The sequence below is a fragment of the Oncorhynchus keta genome, chromosome 4 (genome assembly GCF_023373465.1).
Source record: "Oncorhynchus keta strain PuntledgeMale-10-30-2019 chromosome 4, Oket_V2, whole genome shotgun sequence".
In the NCBI taxonomy this organism is placed as follows: Eukaryota; Metazoa; Chordata; class Actinopteri; order Salmoniformes; family Salmonidae; genus Oncorhynchus; species Oncorhynchus keta.
The window spans coordinates 35,905,943-35,932,997 of record NC_068424.1 but is presented as its reverse complement, the minus strand read 5'-3'; the positions used below and the strand labels follow the sequence as shown (position 1 = coordinate 35,932,997).

General features: G+C 44.3%; 1 pseudogene; it reads right to left on the bottom strand.

Annotated features, from left to right (window-relative positions):
• LOC118382967 (ribonuclease 3-like) overlaps positions 1–27,055 on the bottom strand; it is a 165,786-nt pseudogene that overhangs the window by 58,870 nt on the left and 79,861 nt on the right.

The following is a 27,055-nucleotide window of genomic DNA, read 5'->3' as shown; positions in this document are numbered from 1 at the left end:
CGCCAGAGTCTCCCGTCTGTCCTGAGCCGCCAGAGTCTCCCGTCTGTCCTGAGCCGCCAGAGTCTCCCGTCTGTCCTGAGCCGCCAGAGTCTCCCGTCTGTCCTGAGCCGCCAGAGTCTCCCGTCTGTCCTGAGCCGCCAGAGTCTCCCGTCTGTCCTGAGCCGCCAGAGTCTCCCGTCTGTCCTGAGCCGCCAGAGTCTCCCGTCTGTCCTGAGCCGCCAGAGTCTCCCGTCTGTCCTGAGCCGCCAGAGCCGCCAGTCTGTCAATAGCCGCCAGAGCCGCCAGCCAGCCAGGAGCCGCCAGTCAGCCAGGAGCCGCCAGTCAGCCAGGAGCCGCCAGAGCCGCCAGTCAGCCAGGAGGGGTACTGTCACATTCTGACCTTAGTTCCTTTGTTTTGTCTTTGTTTTAGTATGGTCAGGGCGTGAATTAGGTGGACAGTCTACGTGTGTTTTTCTATGTTGAGGTTTTGAGTTCGGCCTAGTATGGTTCTCAATCAGAGGCAGCTGTCAATCGTTGTCCCTGATTGAGAATCATACTTAGGTAGCCTGGGTTTCACTTTTTGTTAGTGGGTGTTTGTTTCCATGTGAGTGTTTGGGCCACACGGTACTGTTTCGGTTTTCATTTTGTTCACATCTTTAATTGTTTTGTATTTCAGTGTTCAGTTCATTTCAATTAAATATCATCATGAACACTTACCACCCTGTGCTTCGGTCCGATCCTTCTTCCACCTCTGAATGTCGTTACACATATTGACCAGAAACACTAATGTTTCAATTACAGACGGCATCCCTAAGACAAACCAGACAACAGGTTTAAATGATTACGCCCACATCAAGTGGGGATTTAACAATAAATGTTTTCCTGAGCGAGGTGTAATTGCAAGGGACAAATCATCAATACTACCACTATGTACAGGTGAATCACTGCAATTTGCTAGGATGGTGCAGGATCATTCTCTTCTTGAGTCCCTCCCTCCCGATCCTCCATCCCTCACTCCATTTCTCTCTCTCCCTCCATATTTCTCTCTGTGTCACTCTCCATCGCTCTCTGTCTGTCTCTCTCCATCCCTCTATCTTCCCGTCTCTCTTAAAAATGAAATGCCATGCAAACGCACAGCTATTTGAATCACAATGATGACTTTTTCTAATAATGAGAGTATAAATGAAAACAGGCTGCTGAATAACCAGTAACATATTGAAGAAGTCAGAGGCTTCAATCAGTGCTGCTCTGTCTAACTCTCTGAGAGAATCAATCTTCCACAACCCACTCAGACCAAGGCTCAGCACAGCCCTGGCACTGCATGGTAGCGTTGTCACGATAACAGAATTTTGACTTTGATGCCAATACCAGGTTTAGTATCATGATACAGGAAAAATCTGGTGGGAAGTGAGTTGGCAACCGGAGGTGTTGTATAAGGAACTTGCACAAAAACTGCTGGCTGGCTACTGCTAGCAAGCCTAGAAAAACACGAAGCAGTCTAAATACAGTGGCAAGAAAATGTATGTGTGTCACGCCCTGACCTTAGACAGCCTTTTTATTTCTCTATTTGGTTAGGTCAGGGTGTGATTAGGGTGGGCATTCTAGGGTTTTCTGGTTCTATGTTGGTGTGTTTGATTCCCAGCTGTCTATCGTTGTCCCTTATTGGGAATCAGATATAAGTTGTCAGTTTCCTTTTGGGTTTTGTGGGATCTTGTCTATGTTTGTTGCTTTATTGCATGACTAGCTTTACGTTCGGTTTGTGATCATTGTGTTTTCCCGGTGTTACGTTTTCAAATAAAGAGAGAATGTACGCCTACCATGCTGCACCTTGGTCCGGTCATTTATCATCTGACGACGAGTGTAACAGATGATCCCATCACCAACGGACCAAGCACCGTGCCCCGGAGTGGAGGACATCATGGACATGGGAGGAGGTAATGGCAGGGCATGAGAGCCTGCCCGTGGATACAGGTGGAAGCAGCGAGGGAGGAACAGCGATGAGACCAACAGCGATGAGACCAAGAGTCACGGCAAGGGGGGTCACACAGGGAGATTGGCGGAATCAGGGTGTAGACCTGAGCCAACTCCCCATGCATACCGTGGGGAGCGAGTGACCGGTCAGGCACTGTGTCTCCAGTGAGCATTCACAGGCCGGTGAGCTCTGTGCCAGCGCCCCGCATTTGCCGGGTGGAAGAGGGCATTCAGCCAGGATGGGTTGTGCCAGCTATACGCCCGAGACTTCCAGTGTGCCTCCACGGCCCAGTGTATCCGGTGCCTGCTCCACACACCAAGCTTCCAGTGCATCTCCCCAGTCCGGTGAGACCTGTTCCGGTTCCACCTACCAGGCCTCCAGTGTGTCTCCTCAGTCCGGTAAGCCCTGTGGCAGCTCCATACACCAGGCTGCCAGTACGTTTCCTCAGTCCGGTGAGACCTGTTCCTGCACCACGTACGAAGCCTCCAGTGATGATCCATGGCACGAAGCCTCCAGTGATGATCCATGGCACGAAGCCTCCAGTGATGATCCATTGCCTGGAGCCTGTAGTGATGATCCATAGCACGAAGCCTCCAGTGATAATCCATGGCCCGGAGCCTCCAGTGATGATCCATGGTCCGGAGCCTGTAGTGATAATACATGGCACGAAGCCTCCATTGATGATCCATGGCACTGAGCCTGTAGCGATGGTCCCCGTTCCGGAGCCTCCAGCGACGGTCCCCAGTCCAAGAGTTTCCAGCAGCAGGCCGCAGTCCAGAGCCTCCTGCGGCGGTCGCCAGTCCAGAGCCTCCCGCGATAAGCCATGGTCCGGAGTCTCAGGCGACGGTCCGGTTCCACGGAAGCGGAGGGATCAGCGTGCGGAGCGGAGGCTACGTCCCGAACCGGAGCCGCCACCGAGGATAAATGCCCACCCGGACCCCCCCCCTGTAGAGTCAGGTTTTGCGGCCGGAGTGGGGGGGGGTACTGTCACGCCCTGACCTTAGAGAACCTTTTTATTTCTCTATTTGGTTAGGTCAGGGTGTGATTTGGGTGGGCATTCTAGGTTTTCTGTTTCTATGTTGGTGTGTTTGATTCCCAATCGGATGCAGCTGTCTATTGTTGTCTCTGATTGGTAATCAGATATAAGTTGTCAGTTTCCTTTTGGGTTTTGTGGGATCTTGTCTTTGTTTGTTGCTTTACGTTTGGTTTGTATTCATTGTTTTTTCCCGGTGTTATGTTTTCAAATAAAGAGAGAATGTACGGCTACTACGCTGCACCTTGGTCCGGTCATTTATCATACAACGACGAGCGTAACAATGTGAACCCTTTGGAATTACCCGGATTTCTGCATAAATTGGTCATCAAATTTGATCTGATCTTCAGCTAAATCACAATAATAGGCAAACATAGTGTGCTTAAACTAATAACAAAGTATTGTATTTTTGTCTGTATTGATTACATAATTTCAACATTCACAGTGCAGGTTGGAAAACGTATGTGAACCCCTAGGCTAACGACTTCTCCAAAAGCTCATTGGAGTCAGGAGTCAGCTAACCTGGAGTCCAATAAATGACACGAGTGTGGAGATGTTGGTTAGAGCTGCCTTGCCCGATAAAAAAACTCACCAAATTTGACTTCGCTATTCACAGGAATTGCCTGATGCGAACCATGTTTCGAACAAAAGAGACCCCAGAAGAGCTGAGATTAAGAATGGTTGACTTGTTTAAAGCTGGAAAGTGTTACAAAGTATTTCTAAAAGCCTTGATGTTCATCAGTCCATGGTAAGACAATTGCCTATAAATTGATAATGTTCAGCACTGTTGCTACTCTCCCTAGGCGTGGCCATCGTGCAAAGATGACTGGAAAAGCACAGAGCAGAATGCTCAATGAGGTTAAAAAGAATCATAGAGTGTCAGTTAAAGACTTACAACAATTTCTGGAACATGCTAACATCCTTGTTGACGAGTCTACAATACGTAAACACTAAACAAGAATGGTGTTCATGGGAGGAAACCACGGAAGAAGCCACTGTTGTCCCAATTTGTTTTTGCTGCATGTCTGAAGTTTGCAAAAGTGTACCTGGACATTCCACAGTGCTACTGTAATTTTCCACAGTGCTAATTTTTTTAATTCATTTTTTACAATGGTGGGGGAGTGCCAAGATGGAGTCACAGTGACTTCAACACAGCGCACCCAACACAGCGCACCCAATCAGTCATCTATTGTATAATACATTAGCCGGCACTCATCATCTGCTGTAAGTAAAGTAATTGCGGCGGCAGCGTAGCCTAGTGGTTAGAGCGTTGGACTAGTAACTGGAAGGTTGCGAGTTCAAACCCCCGAGCTGACAAGGTACAAATCTGTCGTTCTGCCCCTGAACAGGCAGTTGTTCCCAGGCCGTCATTGAAAATAAGAATGTGTTCTTAACTGACTTGCCTGTTTAAATAAAGGTTAAAAAAAATAATAAATTCAATAGTTTGCATTTGGAGCTAGATTTACAACAAACTGTGGGTGTGGAAGTACGATGTTTTCATTAGAAGAAGCCTTGCAGAACTTGTAGACTCACACAGGAAAGCAGGGCTATAGATGAAAGGAGAAACTAGTGATCAAACATGAGTTAGTAAGTAACCCATCTTTGGTTGAGCATGCATGACTCGCACTGCTCCCTCCAACAGACAGTTCATGAAAGTAACTGAAAGTAATATAACGCGTTACTTTCCAAGCAAAGTAATATCGTAAAGTAGCAGGTTAATCTCGTTAAATGCAATGAGTAATATGTACACTACTTTTTAATGAACTAATCCCAACACTGGTGCTGTGTCAGCTGAATGTGCAAAAGGCCTGGCTAGCTTAATTCTGCCCCCTTCAGAAGATTCAAACAAATTACTAGACAGACTTGATCAGCTCAATCCATGTATGATGTGAGACACATTTGACAGACGTACCGAAAGTAACAAAAATGTGAGTACCGAACCATTTTTCATGATCTAGTATTGAAAAAGTAAAACATTTTTTTTTTTACGTACTGTGCAACACTACTGCATGGTGCGAACGAACACACAAGCACAAGGACAGACAGACAGACACACAACATGGCTCCTCTTAATCATGCTGGCTGGGACCTCCTGGGATTACTGGACATCCATGATTGGGACATAATGGTGTGCTCTCTCCCTCTCTATCCTCTCTCCTTCTTTATGTCTCATACCATTCTCTCCCACCTCTCTCTCTCTTTCCATGTCTCTCCGTCTCTACTCTTCTCTCCTCTCTCTCAGCCTTATTCCAAAATGTATTTATTTTTCCCCTCATCAATCTACACACAATACACCATAATGACAAAACAACAACTTTTAGATTTTGTGCAATTTTTGAAATGTCACATTTACACATGTATTCAGACCCTTTACACAGTATGTTGTTGAAGCACCATTGGCAGCGATAACAGCCTCAAGTCCTCTTGGGTATGACGCTATTGTACAAGCTTGGCCCACTTATGTTATGGGAGTTTCTCCCATTCTTCTCTGCAGATCCTCTCAAGCTCTGTCAGGTTGGATGGGGAGCGCTGCTGCACAGCTATTTTCAAATGAAATATTATTGTTCACATACACATATTTAGCAGATGTTATGTGTAGCGAAATGCTTGTTTTCAGGTCTCTCTGGAGATGTTCGATCGGGTTCAAGTCTGGGCTCTGGCACTCAAGAACATCAGGAGACTTGTCCCAAAGCCACACCTGCATTGACTTGGCTGTGTGCTTAGGGTCATTGTCCTGTTGGAAGGTCAACCTTTGTCCCAATCTGATGTAATGAGCGCTTTGTCTCTGTACTTTGTCCGTTCATCTTTCGCTCCAGACTAGTCTCCCAGTCCCTGCTAATGAAAAACATCCCTACAGCATGATGCTGCCACCACCATGCTTCACCGTAGGGATGGTGCCAGGTGTCTTCCAGACGTGGCACTCAGGTCAAATAATTCAATCTTGGTTACATCGCACCAGAAAATATTTTTTCTCATGGTCTAAGAGTCCTTTAGGTGCCCTTTGGCAAACTCCAAGTGGGCAGTAATGTGTCCTGTACTGAGGAGTGGCTTCGGTCTGGCCACTCTACCACAAATGCCTGATTGGTGGAGTGCTGCAGAGATGGTTATCGTTCTGGAAGGTTCCCCCATCCCACAGAGGAACACCTCCCTGACCAACACCCTTAGCCCCTGATTGCTCTGTTTGGCCAGCTCTAGGAAAAGTCTTGGTGGTTCCAAACGACAGAGGCCACTCTGTTCTTGGGGACCTTCAATGCTGCAGACATTTTTGGGTACCCTTCCCCAGATCTGTGCCTCAACACAATCCTGTCTCTGAGCTTTACGGACAATTATTTTGAACTTGTGGCTTGGTTTTTGTTCTGACAATCACTGTCAACTGTGGGATCTTGTGTTTACAGGTGTGTGCATTTCCAAATAGTGTCTAATCAATTGAATAACCACAGACATTTCAGTTTTTCATTTGTAAAATACATGTGCAAACATTTCTAAAAACCTGTTTTCACTTTGTCATTATGGGGTATTGTGTGTAGATTAATGAGGGAAAACGTATTTTAATACATTGTAGAATAAGGCTGTAACGTAACAAAAGTCAGAGGAGGAAAAAGTACCCAACTGTCACACTAGTAAAAGTAAAGATACCTTAATAGAAAATGACACAATTAAAAAGTAATAGTCACCCAGTGAAATTGTACTTGAGTAAAAGTAAACAAGTATTTGGTTTAAAATATACCTAAGCATAACTAATTTGAAATTCATCATATTATAAAACTCAGATGGCACCATTACATTTAAAAAAACTTTTTTTTTAACGGAAAGCCACGGGCACACTCCAACATTCAGACATAATTTACAAATAAAGTATATGTGTTTAGTGAGTCCACCAGAGGCAGTAGGGATGACCAGGGATGTTTGGTTGATAAGTGAGTGAAATTGACTATTTTCCTGTCCTGCTAAGCATTCAAAATGTAACGAGGTTTGGGTTTGTAAGTAGGAATTGGAAAATGTAAGTAGTACAAAGTATAATATTTTCTTGAGGAATGTAGTGAAGTAAAAGCAGTCCAAAATATAAAGAGTAAATTACAGATTCACCCAAAAAACTATTTGGCTAGTACTTCAAGTATTTTTACCAAACTACTTTACACCACTGACAAAAGTCAAGCGGTCTGACAACCTTTCTAATGTACTGTATGTGGTGTTTTTCAGAGCTCCTACTAAAGCCAAGAAAAGCAAAAAACGAAAGCTCTCTCACACACACTCACACACGACTCCCTCAAAAACAAGAGAAGAATAGCAACAACCCTGGAGAGAGATGTTGATTGTGTCTGAAGAAACAAAGCAAACCAACATATTCAACAAACACAAAGTCAGGGAACATTTTGAAAGTACTGTTGGTACATTCGATGAAAACATGTAAAAAACTTAAGTGAAATATAAATATAGTATGAGAGAAAAAACATTGAGGGAGAGGGATGGAGGGGAGTGCGCTTAAATACAATTAGACCTGACTAGATACAGTTGAAGTCAGACGTTTACATACACTTAGGTTGGCGTCACTAAAACTCGTTTTTCAACCACTTCACACATTTCTTGATAACAAACTATAGTTTTGGCAAGTCGGTTAGGACATCTACTTTGTGCATGACGAGTAATTTTTCAAACAATTGTTTACAGATTATTTATCTTAAAACTCACCGTATCACAATTCCAGTGGGTCAGAAGTTTACATACACTAAGTTGACTGTGCCTTTAAACAGCTTGGAAAATTCCAGAAAATTATGTCATGTCTTTAGAAGCTTCTGATAGGCTAATTGACATAATTTGAGACAATTGGTGGTGTACCTGTGGATGTATTTCAAAGCCTACCGTCAAACTCAGGACCTCTTTGCTTGACATCATGGGAAAATCTAAAAAAATTGTAGACCTCCTGGTACATCCTTGGGAGCAATTTCCAAATGCCTGAAGGTACCACATTCATCTGTACAAACAATAGTACGCAAGTATAAACAGCATGGGACCACGCAGCCGTCATACCGCTCAGGAAGGAGTTATGTTCTGTCTCCTAGAGATGAATGTACTTTGGTGTGAAAAGTGCAGATCAATCCCAGAACAACAGCAAAGGATCTTGTGAAGATGTTGGACGAAGCAGGTACATTACAAAGCCCTGACCTCAATCCTATAGAACATTTAAGGGCAGAACTGAAAAAGCATACGCAAGCAAGGAGGACTTCAACCTGACTCAGTTACACCAGCTCTGTCAGGAGGAATGGGCCAAAATTCACCCAACTTATTGTGGGAAGCTTGTGGAAGGCTACCAAAAAATGTTTTGACCCGAGTTAATGCAATGCTACCAAATACTAATTGAGTGTATGTAAACTTCTGACCCACTGTGAATGTGGTGAAAGAAATAAAAGCTGAAATAAATGATTCTCTGCTTTTATTCTGACATTTCACATTCTTAAAATAAAGTGATCTAAAACCAAGTCAATTGAGGTAGAGGAGGCTGTGGTGATGATGAGCATTAGGAAGCCATTTCTTTTCTACCCCTCGCTAGGCTCGGCACGGTTAGCTGGCTGAGGTAGTGGAGTGGGGCTGTCAGAACCAGCTCCTACCTGTGTGAGTGTGTGTTCAGCATTGGACTGCTTGCACTGTGTAAGCCTAGCACACTCTACTGGTAGCCCATGTCCAGAAACCAAGTACAACAGGCTAAAAGAGTGGTTGTGCAAATCTAACAGGAACAAATACACAATCACAATACACGTGTGATATTGTATGAATTGATTTCACAGGGATGTTTTAATGTGCTCAAGTCTCATGGCCTATGTATTCCATTCAAGGGAATCAATTTGATCATTGCCCATAGGTTTTCACCCATTTGCAGTGGACACCAAAATTGACATTTGTGAACATTGAATTGAATATAAAATCTAGAATTGTTTTACTGAGGGGTTAGATTTGAATGTTTTTTTCAGATACCACTCTATTTAGTTTTTTTCTTCTCTCCACACTGTTATTAAAAACCCTGCATCGTTCCATTCAGTGTGGGTGAGGGCTGTCTGTTGCTGCTGTACAAAACCAACAAAAAGTTAGACAGTCACATAGTCGCTGTGGCGACCACGTTTATTGTCATGGCAACCCCTGGAACGTGTTCATAGGATGGTCGAGGACGGGGACGGGGTGGATTGATAATAGGCAGTTGTGGATTAGTATATTGGGAGTGAGTGCAATCGTCATTATGGAGATTACTGCTCAGATAACCTTTTTTCTAAGAATGGAGCAGAATGCATCGTCTCAACAATATCCAATATAGTACAATCGCGCAGACACTCACACACTGTGGAGGCTGTCTAGAGAGGCCCTTCCTTCACCTGTAAGATGGCATAATAACCTTGAGCTATTTCTATAACAAACTAACATCATTAAGACATTCACATCTACATATTTCACAGGCTCCCTATGGAGAGTTGATATGTTAGATTTTCCTGTATTGAATTACAGTACAGTCATTTAGAAACTAGTGGAAGGCAAGGTGTTGTGTAAAAAAAAACTGTCACGTTTAACTGTCTCTGTGTGAAACAGACATGAATGTTAAACCAATTAGGGATTCATTTTAAACCCACTAGGGACATTGTCTGAGTCCCAAATTGTACCATACGTCCTATGTAATGTGCTAGTTTTGATCAGAGTCAACAGGGCTCTGGTCAATAGTAGCACACTTTGTAGGGAATAGGGTGCCATTTGAGAAGCATCCATTTTGATTTAGTCTGTCATAAACAACTGGTACGGGACTGAAGTTCTCTGACCATAATAACACACTATGGAACTGACAGCAGAGAAACAGAGGGATAGGGAGAGAAAGAGGGATGGAATGAGAGAGATAGAGCGGGAGATAAATAAAAGAGGGAGAAACAGACGGTGAGTGGTGAGGAAGTGACAGTGTATAGGCCCATGAGCATCCATGTGTGAATGTAACACCACTCTGAACAGAGACATCCCTCAGTGGGCAGAGAACATAGAGAGAAATAGAGAGGCCTTCAGCTTGACACATCCCAAATGGCACACCATTCCATACATAGTCCATTACTTTTGCCCAGAACCGTATATGTTTCCCTTAAAATTAGTGCACTACATAGGCAATAGGGTGCCATTTGCAACACAGCCCTTTTATAACTTTGGTAATGTGGTGTGTAAAGACATATTGGGAGTGTTAAGTTATAGACAGAGTTTTCTGTAACTGGTATGGCTGACAACGTGCAAATCATCATCTTATTGTTCCATCATGGGGAGAATTCAGCTGGTGGTAATGACACTGATATTTTAAACTCCAACACATTTAAATTATCCTTCATTATATCCCTCCCACATTCCCTCGTTACTCACTTCTACACCCTCTCGCTTCCTCCCACATACACTAATTAATACACCCACTCCTACACACCTTACCTCCCTCCCTCCATCCCATTTCCAGTTCTCCCTCACTTATTTGTAAACCCACTCCCTACTACACCTCCTCCGACCCACCCTCCCTCTCTCTTCCAGAAATCTTTCCCTGTCCTCATCTCCCGACACCAGTGAAACCAACACCTGTGTCATCATTTAGATAATGACTATAGAGAGAGAAACAGTGTGTGTCGTTAGACTATTGCTATAAGAGAGAGAAACAGAGCGCGCAGCAGGCAGTCTTGTTGCTATAGCCAAAGGATGTTTATCTGCTCGGCTCCGCACTGTTTGTTTCTATTGTCTACGAATCTAGGAGAGGGTGTGTGTGTGTGTGTGTTTATGCTTTCTGTGCATTTTTGACTCCAAATTCCTTTCTGTGGCTTTAGCAGTCGAGCCGCCTCCCTTTCTTTGCTTGGTTGTTTGCTAAATCTTCTGTAACATTTGTTGTTTTAGGTGGAAACTTTTGATAACGCACCTTATTATATATATTTTTTTACCTCTTTCTCCCCAATTTCGCAACTCCCGTACAGACTCAGAAGAGGCGAAGGTCGAGAGCCTTGCATCCTCCGAAACACAACCAAACCAAGCTGCACTGCTTCTTGACACAATGCCCACTTAACCCGGAAGCCAGCACACCAATGTGTCGGAGGAAACACCGTACACCTGGCAAGCATGTCAGCGTGTACTGCGCGCGGCCTGTCACCGGAGTCACTATTGCGCAATGGGACAAGGACATTCCTGCTGGTCAAACCCTCCCCTAACCCAGACAGAGCCTGGACTCAAACCCAGAATCTCTAGTGGCACAGCCAGCACTGTGATGCATTGCCTTAGTCCACTGCGCCACTCGGGATGCCCTTGCACCTTATTTTTTTATCACCCAGAGTTACTGCCTTAATCCACAACCATTCAGCAAATCCGGGTGCATCTATTGTATCCATTTACTGTAGCTGAAACCCTCACAACAGGCTGTGTACAAAGGCAGCCTTTGGTCACTGATTCCACTCCCTGCATCCCAAATGAAACCCTATTCCATACATAATGTACTACTTTTACCACATAGGGAGCAAAGCGGTCTGAGCCAAAGGGCTAACAAAATAGGCAGCACGCATCTCTCTCTGTGTAGAAACACAGACTCCCGCATCACACACACACCCCTGCATCACACACACACACACACACACACACACACACACACACACACACACACACACACACACACACACACACACACACACACACACACACACACACACACACACACACACAATACAAATACAAAACAAAAACACACACACAAAAACAGAGTTTCCGTTTCGCCAGCTTTGGGCCGATAAAACGATCGCAAAGCTGATAAATAAAATTGGCACCGTCCAATTGTCCAGTAGAAGAAATGTTATCCCATTGCAAAATAATGGATTTTAGCCTACTCGTTGATTGAAATAGCTGTCAATGTAGTGCGAGAACTGCCGATACAGCTGTTTGTTGCTGTTGGAATGAAACACGTGCTTTAATAAGCACAATCATCGCACAACAATTCTAAAGGCAATCGCATGTAAAAAAAACAAACAACAACAAACAAAAAACTAATGGCCATGACTGAAAAGAGCTACTACTTTTATTTCTCAACTGGTAACTGAAGAATGCTTCCCATTCAAGTGCATAGGCAACTAGGCAGACTTCAGCGCATCGCACACCACTTTGCTATCAGCTCGAGGCAGTATGCATTTTGAAAACATATACTTAATTGTTTGAAACCTGAACATGAAGCGCGCCACTCCATGGCGGCAGGTAGCCTAGTGGTTAGAGCGTTGGGCCAGTAACCAAAAGGTTGCTGGATTGAATCCCCAAGTTGACAAGGTGGAAATCTGTCGTTCTGCCACTGAGCAAGGCAGTTAACCCACTGGGCGCTGAAGATATGGAAGTCGATTAAGGCAGCCTGATTCAGAGGGATTGGGTTAAATGCGGAAAACATATTTCAGTTGAATACATTCAGTTGGACAACTTACTAGGTACCCCCTTTCCCCTAACTTCAAAGTTGCCTAGCAAATATCCAACCAACTTAATATTGTTTAATAAAGACTTCCATATGACATTGAAACTAGTAGCGTTTTTCTCTCATGTTCTATTTGTTTTTAAATCAACTTTCTTTCATTCTCCAGTAGCCAAAGGCACAATCCTAGTCATATTAGCAACCCATGCTAGCCTATTTAGATTGGATTTTTATGTAACAGGAGATTTGGTGTTTTCCTGCTAATTGAATGGAACGGCCAGTTGCGCGTAGCCTATTAGTTGCTGAACAACTAATAGTTATCAACATCTGATCTGTTGCATGCCTCATTGCTTTTTAACGTTTTTTGGATGTCACCTAGGCTTAGTTGTTGTATTGAATTTGGGATCTATGATTCTTTTTTTTTAAAGAAGCTAATAATCGTCTGTGGCCAAATGATGTTTTCTGGTATTGTAGCCTATTTTGAATGGTTTTCATTTTTTTTCTGTATAGACTGGAATTTAATTCTATTTACTTTAGGGACAGTTTGCCCTAGCCTTGTGGGCGTGCCACCTATTTATTCCATCTTCAAATTGCTCCTTGAAATTCAGTAAGAATGATGCACGCCATTGCATCTGAATTGCATGTTCTGTTAAGACAGAACTCCCATAAACTAAATGTGATTTCTGTCATTCTGAGAACTGTGGTAGACTCCCTAATCTGGTTACGCAACCAATGAATATGTGTCCAACCAATGACTATGTTTCCCAACCAATGAATATGTGTCCAAATTAAAATGCTGCCGGTCAAATGTCCAGCTCCACGTTTTCCTGATGGAAACCCTGACACGCACACACTCTGTAAAAACACAGACCCTGCATCACACACTAACTCAATAGACTGTCGTTGAGCTGCATGGCCAGAGGGAAGTCATAGACAGAACCAAGGACGTTGAATCAATCCACACTACGAAAGTAGAATGAGTGAACACACACACACACACACGTGTCAACACACACATCGTACAAACGTCTTTCACACACAAGGGGGAGGAAGTAGGAACACTGCATTAGACAGTATTAGTCATTTAGTGATTAAGTGATTGTACCTCTCCATTGAAAAGCAGCCTCCCAAACAGCTGCTGTGGTTCCTCTACACCGCCCTCCAAATCAAATCAAATAAACTAAAAGAGAGACAGAATAAAGGGAGGGAAAAAATAGAGAAGGTAGGATGAGATTAATGAAAAATATAGAATACTCAGATAGGGAAAATATATGTTTGGTTGAGGAACGTTGTTGGCTAGGCATATACACACACTCCTCGGGAGGGATGACAAATCACGTGTGCTTTTTAATACAACATTTCCTTAGTTCAAAGTTGAGCAATCACTGTTTGACAACCACTTTCCAGATGGAAAAGTTGACATTAATTGAACTCTGCAGAATTTGTTATAATTGCTTTATTAAAAGTTTCTTCTTCTTTTTTTTTGCATAGCTTTTCATGTTAAAATGACCACTGGATATATGTGTGTCCCACCTCTGTGCGTGAGTGGGCGTCAGCCCCCTCTGTCACAGAGTGCAGTAGGAGGCAAGGAGAAATGGCATGGCTTCATCACCACAGTGACAGGAGATGAAACTAACCAAGGTCACATAAACAACATGACTTAGATGTGCTGTGCAAACACCTCTCATATGAACGCCGAACACACAAATGCGCATGTACACACACACACACACACACAATCACAACTCTCATACGAGCTGCACACACACACACGGGGAGACAGTGTACAATGTTTTAAAATGTTCAAAAGATACACACTTGAGAGGAAACATACACATAAACAAGGAGACAAACAAAAAAAAACAAATTGTTTTCTGTCACAGCACGCAGCAAGTGCATCTGCTGTGTTGTAATAATACCTCTCTCTCCCTCCATCTCTATATCCACCTCTCTCTTTTATCCCCACATCTCACTCTCCTTCTTCATTGTTCTCTTTCTGTATCTCCCTCTGTGTCTCTCTCTCCGGTGTACTGAAGGAGCTGCTTCGGCACACAAACCAGTGTTTGAGAACACCAATCATTTACACTCGACAAAAGTTGTTCTTGTTCGTTAGGGCTTTTATTAACATTGATGTGTTGCAATCTTCTTCTGTTAAGTTGCCTACAACTTCGTCCCACATCACCTAAGAAAGGTTCATTCAATTTAGAAAAAGCAATAAAAACCTGGCATAATTGAAAATACGATTGTGCAGCGCTTCTTTGATGTGCGCAAATGAGCTCATTTGGAGATGGTTGTGATGTGTGGTTTTGCTCAAAGTGTCTTTATAAACGACATCAAATGCAGATATGTTAGATTCATCCTTCAGGAAAGGAAACAGCTTTCAGATGGCTAACAGGCCCATTGCCTCACACACACACACACACACACACACACACACACACACACACACACACACACACACACACACACACACACACACACACACACACACACACACACACACACACACACACACACACACACACACTCACACTCACACTCACACTCACACTCACACTCACACACACACACACAAAGCATCTTATCTGTGATGAAACCCCTTCCAGCTGCCTCAGAGGTCGGGACCTCTAATCTTGCCATGACAGCGTGAGTGTTTCCGTGTATGCGTGCCCACTAGACCCTCACTGCAAGGGGACCAAAGAGGGGGAGTGGTTCCTCTAAAGGACACCTTCCCACTCCTATATTTGTGCTGAGATTGGTGGTTTGACCATGATTCGACCACAACTTTGGAGATGCTCCTACACAGAAGATGGTTCTTAAACACGTTAAACGCCATGCATTTGATCCATTTGATCTATTCCAGAGCTGTACACCCGATTCAACTTTTCAACAAATCAAATAGCCCTTGCTTAGTGAAATCCGGTGTGGTAAGTCAGGGCTACAAGGAAACTGTGAAAAGCCTGGGGGTCAGCGAGGAGAGTTGAGATCCACCGCGTCTAAAGGACATCCTCCCACTTCCAGATTAGCGGTTTGACCACAGCTCTGGATGCTCCAACACAGCAGATGTTTCCTCTGAAGATTATAAGGCAGCTATGAGGAGAAACACACCCCTGGCTGCTTTCTCTCTCTACAGGTATATTTCTTATTGATATTGACTGTACAATACAATATAGGTTACATTTCAAGAGCTAAGGGCTTTTCCTGTGGTTTCGGTGATCCATCACTGATACTGACTCCCTGGAAGTTACAGAAAGTCGAAGTTATGGACGGAAGGTTGACAATTCAAAGAGTTTTGCCTCTTATTGCATTTCTCAAACTTTCCCAAGAATCGGGGAGTGGGAACCTCAAGGGGAAGGAAAAATGTATTAAAACATCTCAAAGTAACACCTTCGGTGTCAATCAAAGAGCCAGTAGATGAAAATTAAGATAATTTTAGAGAGGGATGGAAATAGACTCAGAGAGAGAGCGAGAGCTAGAGAGAGAGCACTTTGACAAGAATTCTGTCCGTGGAAAGATTACCCTGCAGCGGTCTGACCAATCACACAACATGCAGTGATCATTAGATGGAGCTAGTCAAGTCAGGCCATCCATCGTCAAGCTCACCAGCCTGGCTGCTGCCTTCTACAACTTACACTACCTGCCACCCGAAACAGAGAGAGATACAGACATAAACACAGAGATAGAGACACAGAGAGAGAAACTTTTGTCAAAAGTAGTACACTATGTAGGAATTAGAATGTGATTTGGGATGCGGCCACAATCGGAGACCCAGGCAGCAGATGCATATCATGTCCTCGGGAGCCCCCCGAGTCGTAACCTTGACTTACGTCATGACCTGGCCAGAACAACCCATACAGCATCTGTACAGTTTCAGATTTATACCCAGGACGTTACTGAAGCCAGAACACATAGGTTTATTTTGCATAAAAAATGGCACCCTATTCCCTTTAAAGTGCACTACCTTTGACCAGGACCCATAGAGCTCTGTTCAAAAGCAATGCACTATAAAGGGAATTTGGTGCAATTTGTGATGCAGGTCAGGGCTATTCATGTCATTAACGACTATAATATGCCTGTTGTCTTTGTGTCAGATTTAGGGAAAGGCAGGTGCTACAGTTACATTAGTAATTTAGCAGTGGCTCTTATCCAGAGCGCCTGTATAGGCAGACATGCTTCTGTGCAGCTGCACGCTACAGTTCTCTTTAGGGAAAAACATTGAAATACTGAGACGCCCTTCTGATAAACAGGGTCCAGAGCTCAAAATATCTGACAGTCACATTAATAACTTCAAATGAATTATTCAAAAAAGCTCAGGCTCTAATCCATCAAATAGAAATAAAGCAGTTTCCCCCTCTCTCTCTTTGCTCCGGCCCGGCAGCCCAACCAAACGACATGCAAAACTGTGCAGGCGCATTAATGACAAAATAAACGGAACAAGAAAATAAATGGAACTTTTGTCGTCGACGCACCAAGACCGCTGATTGCATTCCCACATCAAACATCTTAACTATTCCAAACTAAAAGGGGTTGAGGGAAACAAAGGAGAGAGAGGGTGAGAGAAGAAAAACAAGAAAAAAAAAGGGTGAGAGAAAAACAGTGAAAAAAACAGTGAGAGAGTGAGAGAGAGGAACCGAACAGAGATAACTATCCCTCCATTGCTACCATCCACAGCAATTAACAATGGAGCTGTGCTCGCTCAATAAATTCACCGTCTCTGCATTGTGCAAATCTGACATTCAGACGAGTGAAACATAATCCTTTTCTCTGCTCTCTTAATAGGAAGAGTGTTGAGATTGAAGAGCGTTGAGGCTGAACAGAGAGAGAGAGAGAGACAGACAGAGAGAGAGAGAGTGAGGGAGAGAAACTCATAATGATCCACCGTCTGTATCGTGGCAGTGCCTGGTGGCTGCTGGCACACTATAATCCACAGATCAAATACACAAGGAAATTAGGGCCATAAAACAGAACGTAGCTCCTTTCTTCTTCTTTTTCAATTCTTTCCTCTTTTCAAGCGGTTCAATAGGATGGAAGGAAGGAAAGAAGACGAGAGGGCTTATCAGTCATGACCTCATAGAGAGGAGTGGAGGATGGAGGGAGGGGGAGAGAAAGCTTGTGGCAGCCCCATTGAAAAGGCTGAGGGAGAAAGTATTTTGTTTACATTACAAGAGGTAAAGAGAGAGAAATGAGAGAAAACCAAGACACAGGAGAATGTGAAGGCGAACTGGGCCAAAATAACCCAAATGAGAATGGACCACTCTGCCAGGAAGTTTAATGACAAGAGATCAAAAAAGCTCAATTTTCCATTGAACACTTTGAATAATGCAGGGTTGCAGGCGTCCATTTGCATTACAGATGCCGCTTTGCCTTTCCACCTCTCTCTCTCGCTTCCTCCCTCCATTCTTTCCCTCCTCTCCCTTCCTCACTCCCCGCCAAAGAGTGGCCCTGCTTCAGGGCAAGCAGATATAGACATTGCATGTGGGTGCGTGCGTTTGTACCACAGTGAGACAGGAGAGTCAGTCGGTCTATGCAAAGTAGGAGATTATCTGCCGCTTCCGATTGCTTCCTGCATAGCCAGGGTTTAAAGGTCACCTCGGCGCATAAACAAATACAACAAGGGTCACGAAACACATCCAACAACCACTTAAAACCATCCACTCTTGGCTTCGCTCTTCAAATATAGATGTAGATGCATGTCAGATTTCATCTCTCTTTTTAAAAAAGGACTAATTAAAGAGCCGAGAAAGACATCCGAATTCTATGTGAATAAGAGAAGGCATAGGAAAGATCAGAGATATGCAGAAAAATAATAAGTTCCAAAATGGAAGACACATCTAAAGAAGAAAAGCAACTTGTTCTCAGGGATGTTTGAGTGTGTGTGTGTGTGTGTGTCTGTGAGTAAGTGAGTCAGTGAGTCTGAGTGAGTGAGTCTGAGGGAGTGAGTGAGTCTCTGTGAGTGAGTGAGTCTGTGTGTGTGTGTGTGTGTGTGTGTGAGTGAGTGAGTGAGTGAGTGAGTGAGTGAGTGAGTGAGTGAGTGAGTGAGACTGTGTGAGTGAGACTGTGTGTGTGTGTGAGCCTGAGTGAGTGAGCCTGAGTGAGTGAGCCTTGATTGATTGATTGTGTGAGACTGTGTGTGTGTGAGAGTCTGTGTGTGTGTGTGAGCCTGAGTGAGTGAGCCTGAGTAAGTGATGGAGTCTGAGTGAATGAATGAATGAGGTCCTGAGTGAGTAAGTGAGACTGTGTGAGTGAGTGTGTGTGAGTCTGTGTGTGTGTGTGAGTCTGTGTGTGTGTGTGTGTGTGTGTGAGTGAACAGTGTGTGTAAGTGATGGAGTCTGTGTGTGTGAATGAATGAGGTCTGGGTGAGCCTGAGTAAGTGAGCCTGCGTGTGTGTGTGTGAGTCTTTGTGTGTGTGTGACTGTGTGTGTGTGTGTGTGTGTGTGTGTGTGTGTGTGTGTGTGTGTGTGTGTGTGTGTGTGTGTGTGTGTGTGTGTGTGTGTGTGGGGTGGGTGAGCCTGAGTGAGTGAGCCTGAGTGAGTGTGTGTGTGAGTCTGTGTGTGTGTGAGTGAGTGAGAGAGTCTGCGTGAGTGAGTGAGTCTGCGTGAGTGAGTGAGTCTGTGTAAGTAAGTGATGGAGTCTAAGTGAGTGAGTGAGTGAATGATGGAGTCTGTGAGTGAGTGAGTGTGTGTGTGTGTGTGTGTGTGTGTGTGTGTGTGTGTGTGTGTGTGTGTGTGTGTGTGTGTGTGTGTGTGTGTGTGTGTGTGTGTGTGTGTGTGTGTGTGTGTGTGAGCCTGAGTGAGTGAGCCTGAGTGAGTGGGTGTGTGTGAGTGAGTCTGTGTGTGTGTGAGTGAGTGAGAGAGTCTGCGTGAGTGAGAGAGTCTGCGTGAGTGAGTGAGTCTGCGTGAGTGAGTGAGTCTGCGTGAGTGAGTGAGTTTGAGTGAGTGAGTCTGTGTAAGTGAGTGATGGAGCGAGTGAATGAGTTTGTGTGAGTGAGTCTATGTGAGTGATGGAGTGATGAGTTTGAGTGAGTGAGAATGTGAGTTAGTCTGTGTGAGTGATGGGGTGTGTGTGTGTGTGTGTGTGTGTGTGTGTGTGTGTGTGTGTGTGTGTGTGTGTGTGTGTGTGTGTGTGTGTGTGTGTGTGTGTGTGTGTGTGTGTGTGAGTCTGAGTGAGTGAGTGAGTGTGTGAGTGTGAGTGTGTGTGTAAGTCTGTGTGTGTGTGTAAGTCTGTGTGTGTGAGTGAGTCTGTGTGTGTGTGAGTGAGTGAGAGAGTCTGCGTGAGTGAGTCTGTGTGAGTGAGTGAGTTTGAGTGAGTGAGTCTGTGTAAGTGAGTGATGGAGTCTGAGTGATTGAGTGATGGAGTCTGAGTGATTGAGTGATGGAGTCTGAGTGAGTGAGTGAGTGAGTGAGTGAGTGAGTGAGTGAGTGAGTGAGTGAGTGAGTGAGCGAGCGAGTGTGTGTGTGTGTGCGTGCGTGTGTGTGTGGCTATTTGGTATTTGGTATTTTATTAGAATTAGGTGTTGCAAAAGCAGCAGCTACTCTCCTTGGGGTCCACACAAAACATAATACAGAATGACATAATACAGAACATCATTAGACAAGAACATCTCAAGGACAGAACTACATACATTTTACCGTGGGAGCTGCTCTGTGATACTGTATCTGTTTTACAGGAAATGTGTGTAAAACAGGATGAAATGACAGCCAGCGTGCCCTCGGCCTGTTACTCTAAACTGGGAATGTTTTGGAGAGGAAGGAAGACTCAATGAGAGGACGAGAGAGGGTATGAGGGAAATAGAGAGAGCTAGAGATAGAGAGAGAGGGGGGAGGGGTAAGTTGGGGGCACATGAGCCCCTGAATAACCTCAAACCTGAATTAGAGTTGGATAAACCTGGATTGTTTTACAAGGACTCACACATAAATCTACCTTCTACAACACAACCATTTATTCAAAACTTCAAACATACAACCTTGGATTTTTGACAACTATTAGGATTCTTATTGCATAGGACTACCCAGCAAACTCTCTAGCAAACCAACAACCAGTAGAATAAGCACACCAGAAACCTAAACAACCTGCAACTGAGTGAGCAGATCAGTCTGTAGATACTTCTAAGGGTTCAAACACATCAAAAGCATTTGCTCACTGAGAGTACCTAGCACATCAATGTTTTTTTGCGAACAGACAACGCACCAATTTACATGTAGAATCATTACATTTTTTGGCAGTCAGACATCTAGAGCGGGTGGTCCCTAAAACACAGCACACTGAACGATCGGCAGACAGACGAGGGTGAATGGGCAAGGCAAAAACATTCAAGTGTCTTTGAATGGGGTGTGGTAGTAGGTGCCAGGCGCACCGGTTTGTGTCAAGAACTGCAACGCTGCTGGGCTTTTCATGCTCAACAGTTTCCCGTGTGTATCAATAATGGTCCACCACCCAAAGAACATCCGGCCAACTGGATGTTCACACAACTGAGGGAAGCATTGGAGTCAACATGTGCCAGCATTCCTGTGGAACGCTTTCGACACCTTGTAGAGTCCATGACCAGACAAATTGAGGCTGTTCTAAGGGCAAAAGGGGGGATGCAACTCAATATTAGGGAGGTGTTCCAAATGTTTGGTGTACTCAGTGTAGATAAGATGGCGTCGTACTGGATTGCCGCCGTTTTGCAAGTTCCGAGCCAACTGATTATTTGTGACTCTTTTGTAGTTTATTTTTACTTAATTTTTTAACGAAATCTGCCTTAATTTCTTACAACCGACAAGAATTTCTGAACATCAGATCAGCAGTTACTTACCTCAAATGTGGCTTCAAGTTCAACTCACCTGCCCTGGGCTCTTTCTGTAATTCCGACCCAATTTTCGGCCTACCCAAGTGGAAATGCAGGCATTACAGAAGCAAGAGGGGGGATCCGGGTGAGATTAAGACAAAGGGAAAACCGGCAACCTCTTCACTCCATTCTACTGGCAAATCACTTGATTATAAGATAGATGACCTCCAATCACGGATTTGCTACCAACAGGACTCTCGAAACTGCAATATTCTCTGCATTTCTCAAACATGGGTCTCGGACAAGATACCCCCCATTACTATCCTACTCAATGAATTCCCCATTCACTATGCGGACAGGACAGTGGAGTCAGGGAAAATTGAGAGGGGGTATAATGACTCGAGTGTGGAAGTGTCGGCCCATTATTCACCCAAATTGGAATACCTAATGGTCAAATGCCAACTCTTCTACCTCCATCAGGGAGTTTTCAGCTGTTTTAGAGACTTGTATACGTTCCACCTCGTGATAAGAAAAATAATAATTATGTGTCATTAAGCCACGTGATGCACAACTTGTCTCCTTTGCAACTAGGAGTGATAAAGTCTTATACCGCTGTTATTCTACACAAAAGCAAGTACAAAAGGCCCTCCCTTGTCTGCCAATCGGCAAATAGGATCATGACTCTGTACTCCTGCCTCCTTTTTACAAGCAGAAGCTCAAATAGGAAGTGCCCCGCAACTCGCTCCGTTGAGAAATGGTCACCAGTATCAGAGATTATGCTAAAGGCCCACTTTAGCTAGCGCTGGATGGAATATGTTAAGAGGCTACACTTATAGCTTGTCGATGTACACAGGCTCCGACACCTTCTGCATGTGGGAGCGGCTACATTCCATAATGGATTACAAAGGATGACACAGCCGTAATCTGCCCAAAGATGCCTCTCTACCAGACGAACTCAACACATTTCATGCAAGTTTACACAATAACAACATCATGCCGGGTGAGGGCCATCGCCAACCCAGAGGACTGGGTGATATCGCTCACCGTGGCCAAAGTGAATAAGATCTTTAAATCAGGTCAACACCCGCAACGCGGGCACCCGGCAGTATTCCAGGGTGCTTTTTCAGAGCATGCGCAGAACAGCTGGCAATCATATTCACTGTATTTTCAACCTCTCTTTATTGCAGTCTGTAATCCCCACATGTTTTAAGATGACCACCATCGTTCCTGTTCCCAAGAACTCTCAGGCTTCATTCCACAATGATTACCGCCCTGTAGCACTCGCATATGTAATCATGAAGTGCTTTGCATTCTGGTTCTGGCACACAACTCCAGTATCCCAGACACCCTAGATCCACTCCAATTTGCATACCGGTCCAACAGATTCATAGACAACGCAATCTCAATTGCACGTCACAAGGCTATTTGACCAAGAAGGAGAGTGATAGAGTGCTAAATCAGATGACCTGACCTCCACAATCACCTGACCTCAGCCCAATTGAGATGGTTTGGGATAAGTTGGACCGCAGAGTGAAGGAAAAGCAGCCAAAAAGTGCTCAGCATATGTGGGAACTCCTTCAAGACTGTTGGAAAAGCATTCATGTGAAGTTGGTTGAAAGAATGCCAAGGGTTGCTAATTGAGGAATCTCAAAAATAAAATATACGTAGATTTATTTAACACTTTTCTGGTTACTCCATGTGTTATTTCATAGTTTTGATGTCTTCACTATTATTCTACAATGTAGAAAATAACTAAAATAAAGAAAGACCCTGGAATGAGTAGATGTATCCAAAATTTTTGACTGGTTCTGTATATCACTTCAGTATCCAAGCACATTGTAAATATGCTACTGGAAATTATTGAACCTGTATATAGTGCATTTGCAAAGTATTCAGACCCCTTGACTTTTTCCAGATTGTTACATTACAGCCTTTTTCTACAATACGTTAAATGACTTTTTTTCCTCATCAATCTACACACAATACCCCATAATGACGAAGAAAAAACAATTTAGATTTTTTTGCAAATGAAATAAAAATAAAAATCAGAAAAATCTTCTTTACATAGGTATTTAGACCCTTTGCAATGAGACTCGAAATTGAGCTCAGGTGCATCCTGTTTCCATTGATCATCCTTGAGAGGTTTCTACAATTGATTCGACATGATTTGGAAAGGCTCACACCTGTCTATATAAGGTTCCACAGTTGACAGTGCATGTCAGAGCAAAAACCAAGCCATGAGATCGAAGGATTTGTACGTAGAGCTCCAAGACAGGAATGTGTCGAGACACAGATCTGGGGAAGGGTACCAAAACATTTATGCAGTATTGAAGGTCCCAAGAACACAGTGGCCTGCATGAATTTGTTTTGAACCACCAAGACTCTTCCTAGAACTGGTCACCTGGACAAACTGCTCAATTAGCGCAACAGGGCTTTGGACAGGAAGGTGACCAAGAACTCGATGGTCACTCTGACAGAGCTCCAAAGCTCCTCTGTGGAGATGGGAGAATATTCCAGAAAGACAACTCTGCAGCCCTCCATCAATCAGCCTCTTTGGTAGATTGGCCAGACGGAAGACACTCCTCAGTAAAAGGCAAATTAAAGTCCACTTGGAGTTTGTCAAAGGTACCTACAGACTATCAGATCATGAGAAACAAGACTCTCTGATCTGATGAAACCAAGATTTAACTTTTTGGCCTGAATGCCAAGTGTCACATCTGGAGGAAACCTGGTACCATCCGTAGGGTGAAGCTTGGTGGTCGCAGCATCATGCTGTGGGGATGTTTTTCAGTGGCAGAGACTTGGAGACTTGACAGGATAGAGAGAAAGATGAACGGAGTACAGTAAATAGAGATCCTTGATGAAAACCTGCTCCAGAGCGCTCAGGACCTCAGACCGGGGCAAAGGTTTAACTTCCAAGAGGACAATGACACTAAGCACACACCCAAGACAACACAGTAGTGGCTTCGGGACAAGCCTCTGAATGACCTTGAGTGGCCCAGCCAGAGCCCGGACTTGAACCCGATCTAACATCTTTGGTATAGTAACCTGTTATATTTATGTTTGCCAGTCGATGGCAGTATTGACTTAAGTCGGGGGTTTTCTTTCCGCTATCCGTAGCCGTTTTCTATGTCTGCCATATATAACCATGTTTGAGAAAGCTTACACCAGGTGCTTTAGGGAATGTTATTCTAAGTTACAATTAAATACTAAAACGTACTTATGTCTCTGGTGTTATCAATGTAAGAAGCATTTTAAGATGATACATATTTGGCGACGAGGATGACTATGGATGACTTCGTTGGATTTGTTTTCCACAAATTCAAAGGAGTGTTTGGCGTGTGACGCTGGATGTGAGACTCAAGTGAGAAGATGCTGAAGGATTGATTCCATGGTTACGGGTAGGACAAATGATTGACTATTTGAGGGGAGAGCAAACCGGAAAAGATAGTTTTGGCAACAATAGGCTCGCAACCATCATTTGACCCTAAAAATCAGGAATGGGAGGAGTACTGTGAAATAAAGGAAAATGTCTTTGCTGCTAATAAAATAACTAATGCCGCTATACAGAAATATGTCACACCCTGATCTGTTTCACCTATCTTTGTGATTGTCTCCACCCCCCTCCAGGTGTCTCCCATCTTCCCCATGATCCCGTGTGTATTTATTTAAGCCTGTGTTCTCTGGTTGTCTGTTTCCAGGTCATCTGTTTGTTTAAGTTAACCAGAATTTTGTCTCTCAGCTCCTGGTTTTGACCCTTGCCTGTCCTGACCACTCTGCCTGCCCATGAGCCTGCCTGCCGACCTGTGCCTTTGCCCCGCTCTGGATTACCAACCTCTGCCTTACCAACCTCTGCCTTACCCTGACCCTGCCTGCCACCCGAAACTGTTGCCCCACCTCTCGTTTACTGACCTCTGCCTGCCTTGACCTGTCTATTGCCTGCCCCTGTTGGAATATTTAACTATTGTTTATTTGACGTGTTCTGCATCTGGGTCTTACCTTCATACCTGATAGTACAAACTCTGGTGGGCCATATGAGGAACTTTTCTGCTTCCCTTACTCGCACCCTTTTCATGTCATTCTGCTGTGGGGAAACCAGTCCAAATCTCTCCTTGTCTGCAATGGCTCTGGGGCCGATGAGAGCTTTTCCGGGGCCGACTCAGCCCCTCTCCATTCCCATGGATGTTAGAGCGTTGGACGGGGACTCTATAGGTCGGGTCACCCATAACACCACTCCCATCAACCTACGTGTGTCAGGGAATAACATTTCACAGCGAGACCATTCAGTTCCTGCTCATCAAGTTCCCCAGATCCACGTGGTTTTGGGATTCTCCTGTCTCCAGTGACACAACCCACTCATCAACTGGTCTACGGGTGCCATCATGGGCTGGAGTCCGTTCTGCCACACCCATTGTCTGAAGGCGGCACAACCTGCCCTGGGACGTCATCCTGGGTCCTCGGAGGTGGTTTCCGGACGTCTACGCCATTCCCGCAGAGTACCAAGATCTCAGAGAGGTGTTCAACAAGCACGGGACATTTCCCTTTCACCGCACCACCCCTATAAACTCATAAGCAATATCGGTGCGTAGACATACAGCTTAATGAGAAACCTGTTGAGCCCGGAAGCCAGGATAAGTCACTCATAGATATAGCAAACTATTAAAAGATCACTTCAAACCCATTGAAACAGTGCGATGATTCAAGTTTGATTGACACATGAGAAACCTACTGAATCAGTGGGGGAATATCTGGCTAAGTTGAGAAAACTAGCATTGGACTGCAACTATGGGAATACATTATGCTACGCGATCGGCTGGTGTGTGGGGATAATGATAATGTGTGAGCCTAATCTCATGTTTGAGAATGCACTCATTGAGTCCGCGAATAGAAATGCACTGGATTTGCAGGCAAGTATTGCAACTGATTGCCGGAAAGTAAAGACAAGTAACTCTGGGTGCACTGAATTTCAAAGAGGGGATAGCCGCGGGGCAGCTGCCAATAGAGATGTCTCGTTGCAAAGGCAAACACACAGTGTTTGACTGTAACTTCAAACATGAAAGTGTTATGCCTGTGGCATAATAGGACACATTGCGAGGGTGTGTCGCAATAAGAAAAAGCCACGGGCTACAGAAAAGAAAATGGACAGAAAAATACCAAATACCTCGCAATGCTTTATAGCTACCGCTCAAATCAAGTGGTAGAAAGTGAAAGTGAGTGAGTGAGTAGACACAGAGCAAGCGTTCTCAATGTACAGTGTACAGGGGGTGTGAGTATGAAAAGGGTGAAACCTTTCATTGTGGAAATGGGAATAAATGGACCTAAGGTACCGTTTGAAATAGACAAAGGATGTAGCGTCACGCTGATGAACATGTCCCAATTCAATGAGAAGTGGAAAGAGCTTGAAGTGCCTACACTGAGAGACACCCCCATTAAACTCGAAACGTACACAGGGGAGAAGATCACTGTGATTGGAGTTGCTGATGTTCAAGTGGAATATCAAGGACAAAAGGAAGACTTTTCTATCTTAATAGTGGAAGGTACTGGCCCCAGCTTACTAGGGAGAGTGTGGTTGTAAGAAATACAATTGAACTGCGATGAAATCAAACATGTCGCCACAGAGACAGTGACACTGCAGCAGGTGCTTTCAAAGTATGAGTGTGTTGTCAAAGAAGAGCTAGGGACATTAAAAGGGGCCCACACTATCATTTTTGTTGCTGCAGATGCTACTCCCAGATTCTATAGGCCAAGATCAGTTCCATATGCCATGAAGCCTAAAGTGGATGTGACAGACTCTTAGCAGAGGATATAACTATTCCTGTCAAGTTGTTCCCATACTCAAACCAGATGGTTCGATCAGATTATGAGGTGACTACAAGCTGA